Below are 13,781 nucleotides of genomic sequence, written 5' to 3'. Positions count from 1 at the left end.
TCCAAATCAAATCTTATGACCTAAACTCAACCAGCTCCTCAGAAATGAGGTTATGCTTTATTAGGACCATGGTTTGGTCTCCATGAGGACTACTGGTCCTGACAAGGCCAGTGTTTATGCCAGAAAGGATCCTAAAGAGGGAACAAATACAAGTACGCACACACACACGCTTAAAAAATAGATTTACATTTAAGCTGAGTCTCATTTCAGGGCATACAGATGGAGGCTAAATGCATCACAGCGCTGTGACTCAGCTGTTCCATTTCAAAGTCTCCTCCAAATACAGCTGACAAATAAGTCCTTTAATTCCTGAGCTATAAGAGATGCAAAGGTGGATCCTTTCCAGCCCAAACTATCCCAGGATATATTGTGCACCTGAGATTAGGTTTTGAAAGGAGATAATGGTTGCCAAGAAAGACAAAACATACAAAGAACACATAAATCATAGACCATATCTGGTTTGCTGGTTGAGGACAACCAGGAAGTAAGAATATACTGTATTGAATAGTTATTATTATATAATATTATTATCCAATATTAATATCCGATATCTGCCCGATGACTAAATAGCCAGATCAGGAATCGGATAATCTATTCACTTCAACTCTATGTTTGCAAACGCATGCTGCGTCATGCATCGGTCATCTTGAGTCACAAACATGGAGCAACATAACGTCTATAAGCATTTTTCAAAAACAGTTTGTGTCTCAATCGCTAGTTTCATTAGCACATGATGTCAGTTTTGTTAACGATGTTCTCATTTAGAGGACAAAAGGCAAGGAAGCACAGCACATATGAGGAGACAAGTGTGTTAAGACAGCTTACATGGTCGCAATTTCAGGTTACAAAACCTCACCATGGCACCGGTCAATTGCAAATGTTGCAAATGGCAAAATGCCTCTGTTGTCCTTAGAATTCCAAAACAGACTCTAAATTGAGACACAGCTATAGCCAACTAGTCCAGGCTCATGGAGAGTAAAGACAATGCACATTTGAAATATAGAACATGTTGTTTAGAGGGGAGGGAAAATAATGAGAGGAAAACAGAGAATGGCAGATACTAAGACAGAGATAGATACAGTTGGTAAAGATCTATTTATAATCTGTTCTTAGGCTAGTGAGTTTCTTTAGCTTAAGGCTAAAAAACAGGATTATATAAATCCATGAGTAATGCATGTCATGATGTCAAAGGCTGGCTATGGGAAATTTCAACTTTATTCATTTTCATTTACAACTGTAATGAAAGTGGCTTTAATAACAGATAAAAAAGGCCTCAGATGTGGATTTTAGTTTAGCTCAGATAACTGATAAAATGCATATAAGCTGGCAGCAAGCACAGAGGCAAACATCAGTCGTTGTGCTTTGACAATTCAATCACTTATTCCACAGATATAACATTTCATGACACAGATATAACATTTCATCAAAGAAAGTGCCCCTGGACTAAAAACTGAGCCCTCCACTTGTATTTAAATGTCAACTACATTCAAGATACTCACTTCAAAACCAGGAGCTTTATGAATTCCACCTCTGTGGCACATTACAAATGACCAGTGAATGAAAGTGTCCTATTTTTCTCTCACAGGGTTAGGGTAGATCTATGGAGGCGTACTCTCTGTCACGCAATAACCCCTTTGAGTTTAATGTCCATCATGGCACTGCTCATGGAGAGATGTGGTCATTGTGCATTTAGCCCTGAGAGGCCCAAAACCAGCCGACCTTGAAGTCCCTGTTCAAGACCCAAGTCTTTTCATCCTTTGCCAGGACAATGTCAGCTAAAACCAATATAAGCGACACTATTCATCTCCAAGATCAAAATATACATTGGTGTTACTGTGTGTCAAAATATATAGAAAATGAAGCACATGGAAAAGATGGTTTCAAACATAAACAATATTTAAATCTTTTTCTCTGAAAGACTTTGCTTCAACGCCACAGGCTTTTGGCTCGAAACCATGGCAGCCTGACAAAGATTCATTGATATGTCCACATAGACAGAGCACAGAGTTAAAAGAAAAAAGCCCAGTGTTGGTCCAGACAGCTCTTAGCCACACTAGACATGTGATTGGGTTATCAGGCCAGTCTGCCTCAGATGAGATCCTGATAAATGAAGTTGCCATTTGTCCAACCTCCCCTCCTCACAACCAGGCCTTACTAGCCCACAGCAAGGAATTAGCTTCATAAGAATTGCATCTCCTAAAGATGCCCAGTGCTGAGAAACCAGCAAAGGACTGACCACAAGGAGATTATATACTTATTACCATTCCACTGCTCACATTTAATCCTAAATTGCTCTCAGCAAATAGTCAACCCCATTATGGTTGATGTGTTTTGTTAATAAATCTAGTATGAAGACAAGTCTTTTTATTGTCCCTGATAAAAAGGGAAATGTAAAAAAATGCTCAGACCTAATTATTGATGTGTTTTGTGCTGTTCAACATGTATGTGCATGTACAATATCTAATAAAAATACAGAGAGTACAGTATAATGTAAGGTTATGGTACTGTGGCTAGTTTTACAAATGACAAACATCTTATCAACTATGTCAGATTAATAACATATTATATCATACTCTAGGGCTATATGCATAATTCTTGTGATTATAGATTAAGTATTTTAACTCATTTGTTTATTCAATATAATGAAAAAAGATTGAAGTGGTCAAAGCTCAAGATGTTTGATGACTTTTATCCTCCCAACAGTCAAAAAAAACAAATCCAAATTCATTCAATTTCGACTGATGAACAGAGGAAAGTAGAAAATCATACCACTTCATAACCTTGAAATATAAACTGTATATCTAATAGAAACCTCCTAACACGTGAGCTCTGGCTGGCTCCACTGAATGGTGTTAAGGGAAGAGAAGGGATTTGGTTTGAGAGTGGAACCAAATTTTATAATTCTAATGGTTTTCTGACCTCAATCTTCCCTAATCATTTTGAAGCCTGGACAAAGATTATCGGGGCACAGATTATGTTTTTTTACACAACACGTGGCACCAAGACAAAAATAATAATAACATTGTGTTTTGTGCTAGTCTCATAGGACGTACACATTTGTCTTTTGCTGAATGGGGGAATCTCTGATCTACACTTGAATTTGTTTACCATACCATTCCTTTCTCTCCCCCAGAGAATTTTTCCCAGGATTCCTGTGGCTGTGTTTTGGGGGGTTTAAGGGATGAAAAAGAGGAAAAGAAAAGCCCATTGGTCTCAGCGCCACAGAAACAGCATCTAGAGCCAAGCTGTCATCCCACTAGGATTAAGGGCCCTTCACTGGTGGCTGCTGGGATGCTAACATGGTGTTTTACCTTCAGCCAGGGTGTGGGAGGGAGTAGAGGGTGGAGCAGAGGGTGAGGACATTCAAGGGCCTGGCCTAAATAAGACCTCGGGGTCAGCGAGCCTCCTGAACCATAGCAAAACCACTTTGTGTTTCCATGTCAACTTTATTCATGAACTGACAGCTAAGTGTCCCCTTCTTTCCTGTTCATTCAGTCACTGTTGCATCATGTGCTGGGGCGACAAAGATAATCTGTGCCTCTGCTCTGCTTAAATCTCTACAAACCCCCTACTTTTACAAGTTTATAAGACCCAGTATTCAACAGCATGGCGGTGCGAGGCGGTGGAGGAGTGTGGCGGATTTCTTGGCAGAACTCATTCTTCTAATGTTATGAGCAGAATAAGAGCTGTGGTGATGTATTTATGGAGCTATTAGACAACACAAGTGGGCAGCAACACAGTGCCAACAGGGAGTGAGATGTGTGGTTGAGTTTTTCTCAAGCTCTTTGCAAATAGGAAGAAGATGGAGGCTTACAAACAAAAACATTCAAGTGCACACTCTTTCTGAATGCTTTGAAATTTTGGCCAGCCTGGAGCAATGCCCATCTCATGTTGTTTTCAGGACAGGAAAAGAAAATGCAAAAAACTCGGAACACACACACTAAAACAAAACAACAACATCTGATGCCCCTTTCAAAGTTGGCCTGAGCTTCACCAAGCCTAAGGCTATCAGTAGCAAGGACTAGCTCTCCAGTCCACTTCAGCAGGGACAGTGTTCAAACAGAGGCAGCAACATCCAAGTTCCTATTGTGGATGTCTTTGGGCATAACCCTTATAACCCCCCCGCCCCAACACACACACACAGTCGAGAAAGAGGATAGAACAGCTGCCCCACCAGTACAGACAGAGAAAACAGACATCCTTTGTTTCGCCTGCCCATTCTCAGCATCGACTAAGGTACGTAATAAACCCCCCCATCCTGGAAGCTTCAAAACACTCCCACTTTTACTTCCCCTCCTAATCTTCTTTAGGAGGGGAAGTGTGTGGGGGGGGCAAGACACAGAAGCATATTATGAGAGTTCAGAAAAAAAGAGTCAGAGCACACATGTCACTTTTCATCAATACTTCTTCATTTCAGATGCCTGAACTCAAAGCTAACTGGCAGTCAGATCCTATGGTATACAGAGCGAGTTAACCTGTCAGACGCTCTACTGGGGGCAGTAAGGTAATATAAAACCCACAACACTTCACCATCTGTCCACCAAATAGACTGCTGACCTACAGTTCCACACATTAACACATAAAACACAGCATTAAATGTACATTGTTTTTTCTATAACTGATTCTATTTGGTTTTGCAACAGTTTCAAAATCCAAAAATCAACTGATCAAAAACTCAGCACAAACCACTGAAGCTGCAGGTTCTTCATTTCAGATGCCTGAACTCAAAGCTAACTGGCAGTCAGATCCTATGGTATACAGAGCGAGTTAACCTGTCAGACGCTCTACTGGGGGCAGTAAGGTAATATAAAACCCACAACACTTCACCCCATTATCACAACGTGGCACTTCAAAGGGAGGATCTGTTGCTGCAACTCCCTGGCAGTTGGTCTGGACAGAAGAGCAACTCTATCTGCTTTTGTTCTCACTAATATCCTAGTGTGGGTGATAGTGGTGTTCCCTGGGCAACCTTGAGTGATTGGTCTCTCTGAATGTCACGTTGTAAAGATCTGGTGTAATGATTCGGTCGCAGTGAGTCGGTCCAAGGACACCTGCACTGACCGCTACTCATTCACCATCTGTCCACCAAATAGACTGCTGACCTACAGTTCCACACATTAACACATAAAACACAGCATTAAATGTACATTGTTTTTTCTATAACTGATTCTATTTGGTTTTGCAACAGTTTCAAAATCCAAAAATCAACTGATCAAAAACTCAGCACAAACCACTGAAGCTGCAGGTTCTATAGGACATAGAATGCAAAACTGCTTAGAATAATAATAACATAGAAGGCAAACAGCTCGAGTCTGTCTGCAAAATATTCATTTTTCATCGTTATCTGTCACCATACACTCACACAGGTCGAGGATGTTAACATCAACACTTGCAGCTGTGTCAAGTGGATTTGGAGGAACATGTCAATCCCCATTAAAGCTGCTGCCTAACCAAGTGTGAAACTCTAATTGCACCCACCAGAGAGACACACACACACATACACACAGAAAAAGCAATTTGTATGTAATGAACATGAATGACTTTTCTTTACATGCACTCATACGAGTACATGACTACATATGAATGAATAAGTATATGAATACATAAGAATATAAGATGATTCACACACGTGTTCAAGCAGCCGTGAAGCGGCTGAATGTGTGTGTGTGTGTGTGTGTGGGGGCACCACTCCTCTAACGAGCCACTCATCAGTCCCAAAATGAGACGACCATGCTTTGACACGGAGGTCCAGCCAATGTCAGCATGCTGTGTGACTTGCTCACTGGTAAAACTCATCCAGACTGCAGTGACACTAATGGATAGACATGGGCCTCCATCAGTCCCTGGAGGTTAAACCTCATCACAGCTGAGCAGCACAGCTCCTCTACACATAACTGCAGTTGGATTGTGTCCATTCACGGCACAAGTACACGTGTCGCCACAGCACACACACACACACAAGCTCCATCATTCAGTCAATCAGCTGGAGTGACCTGGGATAGCACACTATTGAACTTGGTCATGGACAGTGTTGTAATGAAACAGAAAGTACAATTTCAGTTTGTTTGCAACAGAGACATCAGTTGCATTGTATTGGCCATTATTTAATGACAAGTTCTGGGAACAGTAAAAAAACAAAAAATTAAAAGTCAGATGATCATACTGGTTTTAAACCAGTTCCTTGGCTACTTTAACTGATTTGATAGAGAACACATGGATCACAGTTTACAGACTAAAATACTAGTTTTGACCCACTATGCATATTGTAGCTTTAAATGCATTTAGCTTTACTGGTGTGGACTGTTTGACTGAGTGATTTAAATAAACAATAGCTAAATTACTGGGGGAAACAATTCTGGATTAATCAACGAGTTGTTTTGTATATAAATCATAAACTATCATAAATCATAGAAATGAAGGTCAAAACTACAAATGTATTAGAACAAACTAGAATAGAATAAAAACTGGGTCTTTCCATGGCATAAAATACAATAAAATAGTCCATGGGTTATTTGTTTCATTGGTCTACTGACTTATCTTTAAATGTCTTCTAGTGTAGAAAGCTAAAGTATTTGTTGAGTTCATGGTAATAATGGCATCTTTAATGCATTAAAAAAGGCTACGTGAATAAAGCTTCCTTGCAGTAAATGAATCGCCAACAGAAAGTCTCTCAGGTTCATATCAGTTCTTCTCAGAAAAGATGTCATTATCATCGCCAGAAGTGACACAGAACAACTCCTTCCATCTATGAGACACTTGTCCTGTGGTTGGCAGAGTTCAAAATGCCACAGACGGCCGCTGACAGAAGGAGCGTTGATCATTTCTTGCAAAATAGTCTCCGTGTTTCTCCGGCCCACGGAGTGAAATTAGTGGCATTTTCCCTCCAACACCCAAGCTTTTCCCATAGCCCCCGGAGCGGAGCTGCCCGCCACTGGTCTGAGGTCAGCTGCTGTGTGACTGACTGCTGCTCGCACAATAACTCCGACCAACGTGTGTCATGATAATCCCTAAGTTATGCAAATCTCCCTTCCTGGTGCCATTTGTGCTGAGGGTGAAAGTAAAGCTGGCACAATGTGGGTCACTATCTCGTCCTGATTTCTCCACGTTGGTCAAATGAGCCTTGATGTGTCCAGTCAGTAAAGTTCCAATAGCAGTCGATTTGCAGCTCTCACTTTGTTCAAACTATGAGGAGACCACCAAAAGGCACACAAACATCCAGGGACATGCATGTGTGACATGGCGTCACACATTTCGCCGCCCGTTTCTGAATTAATGCAAAGTAGACATAAGGCTAGTGTAGGGAGGAATATTGTTATCCTTTTAAAACAGATTAACAATAGTCTGGCTGGAGTGAATAAACATTATTGGAAAGTGTGTCAGCTCTTTCTAGAGAGTGAGAACAATGAAGCAGGGGTCATTAGCATTGCATTAATGTGACTGAGCAGGCAGAGAAAGTGCATCAACGCATTCATGTGTGTTTGGGTGTGTGAACGAGTGAGAGTGTCTGGAGATGGGGTGAGGGGGGTGAGGTTATGACCAAGTGGAGACAGAAAGAGGAGGAGGAGGGTGAGGTGAGAGGGGATGATGAAGGGATTGTATGGTGTTTGTTTTTGTTTTTATGAAAGCGTTGAGATAATATTGGTGAATCCCATGGCGGGTCCATCATAATCATACTCAGAGTATGATGAAGGGAAATTTGAATAAACAAATTGACTGACAAGAGAAAACAAGACACATCAGGAATGCGAATGGAGTTAAATATGAGGTGAGCAAACCAGCTAAGGACATGAGAGATTGTGTATATGAGGACAGCAATTTCATCAACACTGGGGGAAAAACAGATATTACATACATACACTGTAGATCTATGAAGCAGAGGGCAGATGATATCAAAGCTTCAGACAGGAAGATAAGTGACAGTCATTTGTCTCAGCAGCTCCCTGTGTGTCAAGCTTTGGTTTGACAGTCGTCCTCCGGGTACAGCTACAGTGATCTGTCATATGTAAAGCTGCACCTGCTACTCACGGTGACCGCAGAACTGTACAACCCGTGAAAACTGCGCTTTATCTTCACACAGATCCAGTCTTTTTTTCAAAAAAAAAACGACCCCGCGCATTTACCTCTCTCTGCATCCTCGAGGAGAAAGGCAGATAAAAGAGGACAGTGGTGTTGTTGGCAGCTGTGCAGCATGTAAGTCAGCGTACAGCGGGCTGCTTACATCTCCACAAACTCCTGACAGTGAACCGCGGGCTGAACGACACGTGTTTATTATGAATGATAAAGATGTCGCTCACCTTATCTGCTCGTTCGCCAAACACGGAGCCTGCTGTGCTGTCTTTATTTACGTGGAGTCCCGTTGAGCGACGAGTCTCCCGCACTGGTCTCCACTGCTCTCAGGCACTGGTCTGGTCCTCTCTCCTCTCTCCTCTCTTCTCTCCTCTTCTCCCACCAGTTCACACAAACACACGCTGTGGCGCGCAGCGGCAGCAGCAGCAGCAGCGTCGCTCCGGGGCGTGCGCGCACTGCAGCGCCGCTGCTGGTGAACTGTGGCCTCCAGCAAGTGAAGCAAATATCCTGTATCACACATTTCAACTGATGTAAAATTTGTATTATTATTATTATTGACAACAAAATAATGTTAGATTCATTAATGGCTGGATTAAAAATCACAAATAAAATCATAGACTGTGATGATTAGCAGAGATGGGATTAAGTAACCTTCAAGTCTGAGCAAGTCCCAAGCCATTCTTGCAAGAATCAAGCAGATATCCCAAATATTCCACCTTTAAAATGCTATAAAAGACAAAACAGAAACACAGAAACACAACATAAGGACTGCTTCATGGTCCCATATAGAACTGAATTGTTGAAGAAAAAAGAGATATTTAACATCATTAAAATGAAAATAAATAAGATCTATGGGGCCTAAAATGTAATTAAAATTAAACTATGGAAATGTCTTTTAAAATATTAGGCTAAAACCCGGCACGTTTTGCGCACTTATAACTAGCTTTTGACTCACCAAGATGTTAACTAGCGTTAGCTTAAATGCAACCAACTGACTTCCTGTCTTACCTTCCTGTGTAGAATTTCAATTAAATTTCACTAGAAAAAATGTAAATATTCCACAAGTCAAGTCATTTTGAGTCCTTTTACTCAAGTCTAAGTCGAGTCTGAAGTCATGAGTGTCAAGTCTAAGTTAAACGTTAGCCAAGCAAGTCTAAAGTCCTCAAATGTGGAACTTAAGTCAGACTCAAGTCCCCCACCTCTGAATGTTCCCCCTTGATATTAAATGCACATTTGCATATTAGCAGGAAATGTACAGTAGCACAACATGGAAGAAAACATTTGTTTTGCCCCAGTTACCCCCCCATATTAAAACAAATGACTATTTTGCCCATAAATAATAAGTCACATTTACTGTATGTTTGTATGTAACCACAACATATATCATTAAAGCTAATACAAGTCAGTGTCATTGAACATAGGCTTCAGTTTTTCAAAGTATGTGCTGATTTCCTCTTCTGAGTTAAACTTTGTGGACATTTTACTGGTATAAATGACTTTAATCAAAACAAAAGCATACACTCTGTAACCAAAACGTGTTTTGCTTTGTGATATTTTGAGTATGAAAAAAGAGGACCTCTAGTTTTTTCCTTTTGTGTTACTCATTTCATCGACAATTTATGTTCATCCACTAGTCATAAATATCCCAGGTGTGTGCATTAAGTGAGACAATGCAAGTCCGTCTTAAATCAGCCATTATTAGCTAAAGCTGCGTTAGTGGAACAACTTGAGGCGTAATTGGGAGATGGTGCTGGTTTTAATTTGACTTTTTAGGTGACCCTGTCTTTCTTTAGCCACTCTGTTGGAATACCACCCCTGTTACCCCACACACACACACAGGGAGAACATGAAAACTCCATGCAGAAAGACCCATGTTCTGATCTGGTTAGCATTCTTGCCTCACAGCAAGAAGGTGCTGGGTTTGGTTCTGTGTGGAGTTTGCATGTTCTCTCCATGTCTGCATGGGTTTCCTCTAGGTTCTCTGTTTTCCTTCCACCATCAAAACATGTATGAATGTTAGAATGTTAGACACATTCAGGTTGGTCCCTTGTGGCGGCACACTCGCAGCAGCTCTGATCAACTCCCCACCTGACCTTGTAATTGTGGTTAGATCCTTTCTTTCCTTTCCTACGGTCAGTTTAGAGTGACCAAGTAATGTCTGCATGTTTTTGGATTGTGGGAGGAAACTGGAGAACCCGGATAAAATCCACATGCACACGGAAGAAGATGCAAACTCCATGCAGAAGGGCCCTTGGACAGATCAGGTCGCCAACCTATAGGTCCTTTTGCTGTAAGGCAACAGAGCTAGCCACTTCTCTACCATGTGACCCACAATAATGGACTAAAATAATTCTAAGGCTTAAAAGCCTTGTTTGCAGACCTGAGCATTTTCATCATCATAAAGTGAAGCAAGGTGAAGTTAAAAGGCGAAAACGACATTACATCCACAACCTGCAATTAGTCAAATATGAGCACTTTTGCCTTTAGGACATTGAACTTCACCCCAGCTGTTGTGGAACTTAATTGCTGAAGAGCTATTTGCACGCCCTGATACACTTGCCACCATTTTGCTTCGGGAACACTAACAATCACACAGTGGGAGGGATCAACCAAGACTGTCTGGCTAAGGTCATGTGACTTAAAAGCAACATTTCCTCTCTGCTCAGTCTGCCCTGCTCTCCCTGCATGTTCCACACGCAGCATTATCTCAGGCTTAGCTACGGTAGCCATCTGCAGCCGCAGCATCAAACACAGAGGGAAAATGATGCAGTTATTACTAGGATAAGCCTGGTTTGGCATGAAGACAGGGTTTCTGGTTTGGGTTACAATACAGAAGCTGACGGATGGAGATTAGCTAAAATTAGGTCGTGGCACCGATCACTGCAAAATGAACAGTTAATAATCTTTTGGAAAAGTGTTGATGTGGGCGTTATCACAAGAATCCTTAAGGCCCGTACACTCAACTGCCTTTTAAAGCATAAAATCAATGATTTCTACCAACACTTTTTTCACTTCCCACAGTGCTCCATCTTTCTTATTTCTAGGTTATCTTTCAAAGGACGTTGTGCTAAACTGAACAGTATGCAGAGAAAGGAGAAAATGAGGAGCTGACATTTGGCCAAGGACACTTACTGGGTGTTTCTCCCCAGTGTCAAAGCAGCATTTTCCCTCATCATCAGATGAAGGGACATGGGAATTCTTGCTCAAATCTGCCTTTCCAGTGCCATTGGGAAGTATAGTAATTGTCCTCCCCTCTCAGTTCAGACTGCCTCCAGACATATCTGAATACCTCTCGAATCTCATTAAACTGTTCGCTTAATTTCCCCAGTGCGTATTACTCATAAAATACACGCAGGGATTTTCATGAGTTCATGGATACAGCACCACAGAGACAAAGTTAGCACTTAAGTTGCAAAGTGAATTTTGTCAGGGCTTTGTGTGAAATATACACATATATATATACACACATATATATGTATATATATATATATATATATATATATATATATAAAAAACAAGCACATCAGATAGAAGACACTGTCTCAAGGAGTCCTCTGTATCCTCTGCTGAGACACACAGGGAATCATGGCTATTGTTCAGGGGAGACACAGTTATCACTTGACCTGTTTTATTTGCTGATTCACTGTTATCTCTTTATTCCTTGCAGAGAAGAGTGGAAAACACATGCACCAGCAGCAGGAGCAAGCAAACCATAAAATGGTCTGGTTCCCATCAGAGATGATGATTTAATAACAGAGGTTCAACACAGATCCAAATTTACATCAAATCACTTCAGTATAAAACATCATCAGTGTAGCCAGCGTATTACAACTACCATCTATTAGTAATAAACTCTAAGTATAGACGCAGTAATAAACGCAGTAATTCTTTGTTAATTTGCCGCAGTATTTTCAACTCAAAATGCATCTTCATCTCGGCATCAGCCACTTGCCCCGAAACTAATTGTGTGCTAATGAGCTGTGTGTGTGTTCACTGCTGCTACTAAATATGAGGTGTAACTGAGTGAAAGCCACCCCGAGGATGAACAGTTGTTACTGAACAGCAACTTGTTAAAAAACCCTGTCGGGATTTGTTTCCTGAGATTTGAGACATGTTCATATTCAGAGAGTGGAAGTTTGGCCAAAGGTGCCAAAGAAATCAAATTAGTGATGTGATCACTGCTGGGGGACAAGTCCATGAGTCAGATCTGTTTACATCGGGAGGGGTTGCATTTCCTCTCCCAGTCTGCTGTTTAATTACATTACATGTTCTCTATATTGAGTGGGTTCAGCCATTACATGACTGCCTAACCATGTTAACACGCAGGGGGGCAGAAGCACAAACGCGGGAGTTTAGAGAATACAAGCAGCATTACAATACAAAGCACCTGAGCTTTGATAAGACTGAAACTATTTATTATGATTATTATGCTTGTGTCACAAACCACGGCAGTTTATTCTCTGTTCACTGAGGAGTACACTAATTAAATTAAGGAAGTTCTCTCTGTTAACAAGTGAAAACGCGGCCATTGTTCATACAACACCATTAACAAATCCTCCATTAACCTGCAGTTAAATGAAAGGTGTTAAATGGCCACGTCTTATGATTAAACCTTCCCTCACCTCTCCATCAGAGATCTGAGTCAGAGAAGGAAAATAATGGACCACATTAAAAAAGGAGAAGAGCTGAAAGTTAAGACAATCAGCTCCAGTGCTCATATAAAGAGAAGATGGAGGGGGATATGTGATGGAGGACGTATTACCTCCAAATCTGAGGATGTATGAAGAACTGCTCTGCACTGCGAAAGTAATACTCAGCCTCTAAAACATAAATAAAAACACCCAAACATTTTATAGCCTCCGAAAAACCTTTAATGCACTGGAAAAACTTTTTTTTTCATTTCTTCAGGAAGCATATTTCTAAGCAGGTTGCACTGCAGAGAATGGAATCATTCAAAATGTGCCGTGCCCCCACTCATCTACTATATGCATATAAGTTCCAAATGAGTGAGTCTAAATATCAAATCAGTGGATTACAAGAGATTAGACAATGCTAGTTATTCTCATGTCTTGCTTTAATAATGGTATTAAATAGATCCATTTAATTGATTTAAAATAAAACCAGCATATCAAGAGAACAGGTTTCATGATCTCCTTGATCATATGTTGTGTTCATACATAGAATATAGGAGACATTTAATGTCCACTTGTTTTTTTTGTAAACTCCAGATACCCAGTCCCCTGCTGATATGGTTTGTTGTGTTCTCCACCTTCTGAGGCCATCTGTGTGTTGTCAAGCATGTGAACAGTTGCTGAAGAGCTGTGTCAGTGTTTATGCTGGAGGGAGATGTGATCCATCACTGGCCAGGGCTGTTACACAGGTGTCTGAGCACAGCCTTGCACAGTCATCTCATCTCATTTCCCCGTCATTTCTTTAAAATGATGGACAGCTCAGGGACGGGCCTTCAAATGATCGCCCCCTTAAAAACATATATCGCTAACCTTGCTCACAAAATAGAAGGAAAACACACATCAGCAAACAGTATATCTGAGTGAGAACAAAGACAGACTCTGACATTTCCACATTTGCCTGTGGCTGTAACTTCATTAATCAGAATGTGTCGTTGCTAATCCAGTCAAGCACCTTGAAAATTGAGGACTAGACCTAACAGATGTTACCAACTTAATAATCACAAATGCCTTCTTCCTGAGATA

General features: G+C 41.0%; 1 protein-coding gene across 24 annotated transcripts in view; it reads right to left on the bottom strand.

Moving 5' to 3' along the window:
- LOC122775545 (neuronal cell adhesion molecule-like) overlaps positions 1-8,450 on the bottom strand; it is a 71,450-nt gene extending 63,000 nt beyond the window's left edge. For 20 of the 24 annotated variants that reach the window (XM_044035481.1, XM_044035490.1, XM_044035486.1 and 17 more), the window contains exon 1: positions 8,295-8,450. The gene's annotated coding sequence lies outside the window, so the exon portion shown is untranslated. The remainder of the gene's footprint in view (positions 1-8,294) is intronic. The other 4 variants (XM_044035500.1, XM_044035501.1, XM_044035502.1 and 1 more) reach the window with 1 other exon arrangement.
- Between the last annotated feature and the right edge of the window lie 5,331 nt (positions 8,451-13,781).

Source organism: Solea senegalensis, linkage group LG10, assembly GCF_019176455.1.
Source record: "Solea senegalensis isolate Sse05_10M linkage group LG10, IFAPA_SoseM_1, whole genome shotgun sequence".
NCBI classification, from domain to species: domain Eukaryota; kingdom Metazoa; phylum Chordata; class Actinopteri; order Pleuronectiformes; family Soleidae; genus Solea; species Solea senegalensis.
Note: the sequence above shows the minus strand (reverse complement) of the source record. Positions and strands in the feature narration are given on the sequence as shown.